The sequence below is a fragment of the Ochlerotatus camptorhynchus genome, unplaced genomic scaffold, assembly GCF_037179485.1.
Source record: "Ochlerotatus camptorhynchus isolate MF236.1 unplaced genomic scaffold, CSIRO-AGI_Acam_v1.1 ptg000182l, whole genome shotgun sequence".
NCBI classification, from domain to species: Eukaryota; Metazoa; Arthropoda; class Insecta; order Diptera; family Culicidae; genus Ochlerotatus; species Ochlerotatus camptorhynchus.
Window position 1 is genome coordinate 2,299,748 of NW_027040672.1, and position 6,000 is coordinate 2,305,747.

Consider the following 6,000-nt stretch of genomic DNA (forward strand, 5'->3'; position numbering starts at 1 on the left):
CAGGATGTTAGTGGATACCGCATAAACGGAGGATGCGATATACCAAGCTGAATGAGGCTTCCAAAATAAATTTCTAAAGATCTTTTAAGCTTTATTAGCGAGATTTGTAGCTCACTCATCTCGAGTATCTAAACAAGATTCTTAAAGAATCTTATTAAAAAAGCATGCCGGCGCCGGTGGTGTAGTGGTAAGCGTGACTGCTTTCTAACACCCCAATGGATCTGGGTTCAATCCCAGTCGAGGTCGGTGGGATTTTTCTGAGGCATAAAAATCTCTGGTCACGTCTTCCTTCGGAAGGGAAGTAAAACCATTGGTCCCGGCCCATGTGTGTGAATGGGTGCGATATCCTACGCAGGTGTGGAAACTGCCTTCCTGCACATTCGATTGCCGTCAATGGATGGCAATCGATGTTCGTCGGTGATTGGCACTAGATTGCGGAACAGAGACCGACGTTAAATAAAAGAAGAAGAAGATATTAAAAAAGCTCATTCTAGATGCTTGCCCGTCACTCCGCTCCTCAGACTAAAAAACACGCGCAGGACAGTAAATCTGAGTAGCTACGCAGTAAAAGAGCAATTTCCAAGGTTTAAGGTTTCATTTAATCGTTTCAATATTTCGTTTTCACAGGCTTTAACGATGACTCCTAAATTTGTATGATGTTCTTTGAACTTATTAGAAGATCATTCTCGGGTCTTCGAAGCTGTTCTGAGTTTACATTATTTTGCTCTATTCATGGTGTGTATAATATTCCAGAAATCCACTAAAATTCTTCTGGAATGCACTGATATTCCGATGGAATTTCACAGGAATCTTCTTAAAATCTGCTAAATGCCTCTGAAATACCTTGAATCTGGCTAAGGTTTCCTAGACTTCATCGAAGTTCAGGGAAGTTCTTTAAAGTTCGATAAATTTCTCTGAAATTTTTGCTCGTTTAAAATTTACTGAGCATTGCCAGTACATAAACCTGAATAGCTTTAAATGTTTCATGAATCTAAATCTGGCAGGACATCGCAGCAGAGGCAGACCTTGGAGCTCATGTTGGAGGATCATCAACAAGCAAATAAAGCAAGTCCAAAAAAGACTACCCCGAGTAGCAAACTTCCGTCACGTAAAGTGAAACAAGTTTGTGACTGAAATAAGTCAAGGGATTAGTTGTAGAGTACAATTCAGCCAATCATCGATAAAATGGAGAGAATTCTACAAAGAAAATCCCATACAACTCTCCCAAGCAACATTAAACATTTTATAGAGGTTTTAAAGTATTCTTCACGTCTAAATCGTAGTCCATCAAGTTAATCCTTTACTAGGGCTCACTGCGGTTAAACAAATTCGGCTTCGATTCAGTTTTCACTAGTAGACAAAACCAGCTGATCAGTTGAAATAGATGCTTTAAGCAGAGCAGATGTTTATACAATAAGTTCTAAACATTGTAACCAACTAGGAGAACTTTAAAAACTAGATTTCAGGAATAGAGGTAAACAAGGCAACAAGAGAAGGGCCTGTCACATAATTTCAAATCAATGGTTGCAGAACACATCTTCACCGAAGGCCACCAAACGACGACGGAGGGCATCAAACTCTTACGAACATGTATCTATTTTTATCTCGTGTCCTTAGTTTAGTGCATGTCACGATTCCGATGAGATATTGGCATTTCAAATTGAGATAATTGTTTTCGAACACAGCTTTATCATAAATTGAAAAGCAAATATCTAAATAACACGAACTTGAATCGAGATACAGCCTTGAGCAAAATTGTTTCTTATTGTTTAAGCTACAAGCTTGAGTAATTATAATGAACCAATTCTAAGATAGAAACAGTGAAAGGGTGTCATTTTATAATTAATACCTCTGTAAACTTTGAATCACAAATGACCGTGTTACAACCCAATGTGCTGAAATTTTCAGCAAGATGTTTTCTCAACTAAAGTCAAATTGTGGAGGCTGCCAAGATGAAAAAGTTGAAACATAATCCTCCCATATACATTCAGGCCAGTCTACTCTTTACAGAAATTACCCGATTCTGTTAGCCGCTCCCCACATCAGACTTTTATACTTCAATAATTTCACATTAGTAACCGGTATTCCACATCTTTCTCATTCATCTTAAAGATGGATGCTAAGGACCACTGAATAATCGCATGGGTTTCGTAGAACACAAATTTTTTTTTTGTATTACTGCCATTTTACCAAGATATTAATAATGATTTGATACTACCGTGGACTCTGGGTAATCTGGCCGTTTTTAATCTGAAAATTATTTAGTTTGAACCCCGAACGCAGAATCAAAACAAAACAGCACATAAGGTTACCAGAAACTCGCCTTTCTGATGCTCTTAGCGTTACTAGAAGTTTAAATTAAAAATGAATCCCGTTAATATGCACGACATGTCGTACATATTAACGGAGGTCCACGGTAGTACCAAAACGTGCAGAACCAACCTACGGCTAAAAGTCACGATAATAAAGACAAAAAAAAAAACAGCCACGTGGAGGATTTGCACCCCTCGTTAATCCGACACAATCGTGAAGGGACAATCGGGCGAACTGTTTTAATCCGACGCTGTCAAACTGTACGGAATAAATTAATAAACAGCCAAATTCCTAAGAAGAAAAAACACTCCAACATGTTGATATACAGAGATTTTCGTCGTTTAAGCGGAGCACATTACTGCATCGTCCAAACCGATGAAGTGCAAGCAAGAGGGAAAAAGATTAGTAGGAAAACAATTAATCCATTTATCCTCGTGTGCTAGATAGAGAAGAACTATTAACCGTCAAAAAGCTCTATGGCCTGCTAGGAATCAGTTTTTGTACTGGATCAATGTATGTCTTGTGGGTGCATTTTAGCCCAGCACTGTCGGATTTCAGCAGGGTTACATTCACTCACTTTCTATAAAAAATGTTTTTGGGACATCTCGTGCAACACGAGAAAAGGGCCTATCATTGCTGATCGATTCTCTTAATCGATTTTCTCTTTAGCGAATAACCCAACTGCAAATTAATTTTCCATTGAGTGTGTTGTTTCAGGCGCAATCTAACATCATCTTCTGTCGAACTGTGCTGCGAACTTAGCGAGAAATTCGTTTATGTAGCCGTGGTAAAGCAACTAGAAGCTCGATGAAGAGAATCGATCAACGAGGATAGGCCCTTTTAAAATGTTACGCGAGAAATATGAAATCATTAGATGTTAAAATAAAAATTAGTACTTATAAGTTACAAGAAGAGGTTGTAAAGTATGTGCTTGGCACAAAAAAGATGCCAAAATTGCTTTGCAACTATTTGTTTTAACTTACAAACAGGGATGGATCGCTCTTTCGGGACTTTTTCATTATTTTTTAAATATAGAATGCGTGTGTTAAATCCAACTGAATTTCCAATCAACCCATCTTAAAATAGATAGTTTAGTGCTATTAGTTTACCTAACGAAATGCTAAATTTCCGCACCGTAGAGCCCCACTCTGTTTTCACTGAAGGTACACTCGAGAGCGCTCTCAAGTGTACCTTCAGTAAAACACAGAGTGTAGGTCTACGGAGCGGAAATGTAGGGAGACTAATAGCACTAAACTATCGTTCTTAAGATGGGTTAAGTGAATATTCAATTGGATGTAACGGAAGTATTATATATTAAAAAATAATGAAAAAGTCCCAAAAGATCCATCACTGCAGTTACAAGTACTAAATATCATTATAAATTATTAAAAGCAAATTAGCGCTGGAATAAATTTTCAAAAATGTCGTTGAAGAAATGTTACATAATTCTTTGATTTAAGTTAGTTTCTATAAAAGTGATAACTTGGTCAATTCCAATGTATAAAGAAAAATATGCTCTGTTTTTATAAATTCCAGCTCCAATGCTGTGTCCACAACTGAATGAAATTAATTCAACCACACATAATCATTTTTCTAAAACAATAACTGCTGCAAAATACCAGCACTCAAATCACATCCGCCCGTTATCAATATCTGGAACAATACATCGTTGCATACAAAAGTTCTAGCTAAATCGAGTTCGACTGACCTTCCGAGGTCATTCTTAATCATTGTTCGAAACTCAATCATCCCCGTACAATTGCCCGCTTTGTTGTGATTAGTCCATTTGCGTCGCTGCACTCTTCGCTCGTACACACTGATAACCAAAATTACGAAGTTGCAGCCGTCTATTCCATGGGACATTTCCTTAATTTATTCGTCAAGCAAGCGAACCGATCCAGTTGTAAAACAAAAATCCCACTTAAATCACCGCCCCAACAAGAAAAACCACATAAACAACACCAAGACAATAAAAATAATTCTAAATAAAAGAAAACCGCACCCACCACTTGTTACTGCTGGCCTACTGAGATGTGCCGAAGCAGGAAGCCGCTTTCCTTCTGTTTTTCGTCGTTTTTCACGTGCCGCCGTCGCCTACTGCCACTTCTACCTCGGCCGTTTTTTTTTTCTCTCTTCTGTTGTTGATGAATCCGCTTTCTGCTACTGTGTGCCGCCCGCCACTGTGTTTCAGAACCAATTATCATAACAATTCATTTTCTCTCCCCTCAAATCGGAATGGACCACAGCATAACCAAACAACACACCACACCAGAACAACAACAAAAAACTCCCACACCGCACTACTGGGCCCAGCACACGGCAGACACCTTTTGATCTCTTAATCTGAAACGCTACTTCGGCTCGTTTGTGTCTTCCTCAATCACCAGAATAGCGCTCCGTTTCACTTTGATGAAAATTTATTTATACACTGAATGGCTTTTGTTTTTCCACTTGTATCGGTCACTTTCGATTTAAGGAATATTGTTTGTTGCCTTCACTTTTCTAAGCTCCTCGGGAGTATAATTAGTTTTCCTCTAGAAATCAATTTTCCATCCCATTATTGGATCGATCAAGTGTGCCAGAAAATGAGCGCACTCACAAAAAAAAGAACGATCCGTTTGTTGCACTCGATGAGTTCTCCGAAACGACAACCGAACAGCAACTACACAGAATACCGTCTATCTCGTCGGATCGTAGCCAGCATCCTCCTCAAAGAAGCGTCAGCGTCGAGTAACACAAAACGACTACGAAAGAATGAAAAACCATCCGTCCGTCCGGGAGTAGTAGCATCACGAAAATGCTCCTCCATCCATCGACTGCACTCGCTCACTGCCTGCGTCTCACCTTGCTCTCACTCACTCTCTCACTCGATGCAAGGCACGCCAACACACACAATGGGGCATTGATAATACAAACAATGACATCGTGTGTAGCGAAAACTTCACCGATCCGCGAGCCGTAGCGTGTTTTCTCTCTCTCGGGTGGTGCGGGTGAGGAAAACCCCACAATACATTCAAGCTCGTGAGCACGAGAAATCGATCCAGGAGGAGAGCGAGAGACAATTTTCCCACAATGCAACGCAGAGAGCCAAGAGAAGAACGAGAAGGAAAATCTCTTCCCCGCGGAAGCGACAAGTGAGCTCGAGCGTGACAACCATAGCGAACTGCATTTGCCTCGCCGCACCATGCCGCGATCACTCGCAGCATTTAGAAAACGGCAACGCATACTATGATGAAGCTTATCTTCTTCATAGGATGATTTCCGTGTGGAAGAACTTCATCATCATCATCGTCATCATCATTATCGTCATCGACGTTGTCGTCAAGCAGTGGTCGGTGCATTACGATCAGGAAGACACGGAAACGCTTAGGACTCTTAGGAGTAAGATGATTAGGCATGCGATAAAAGGACAGTAAAGGTAATATGCACCTGAGGGGCAAGATGCACTTCCTTCGTTTTAAGCTGAAAATACATTTTATCAACATAAATTTGCTTTAAACACCGTATCAATTTGGCAGCCCTACGCACTTAGAGCACCCGCACCAATGCGTTGCTATTCGGCCTGCTAGTTTGACAACTTTAGCCATTGCTATTTTAGTTAGCAACTTGTTTACCCACCGGTCGTTACTATCACGATTGTGAATTTACGTTTTCGGCTTCGCACCGATAGTTGCTATACTTATCGTC

General features: G+C 40.0%; 1 protein-coding gene across 1 annotated transcript in view; it reads right to left on the bottom strand.

The window, feature by feature from the left end:
* LOC135702019 (uncharacterized) overlaps window positions 1-5,066 on the bottom strand; it is a 101,905-nt gene extending 96,839 nt beyond the window's left edge. The window contains exon 1 of the mRNA XM_065222976.1: window positions 4,320-5,066. The gene's annotated coding sequence lies outside the window, so the exon portion shown is untranslated. The remainder of the gene's footprint in view (window positions 1-4,319) is intronic.
* Between the last annotated feature and the right edge of the window lie 934 nt (window positions 5,067-6,000).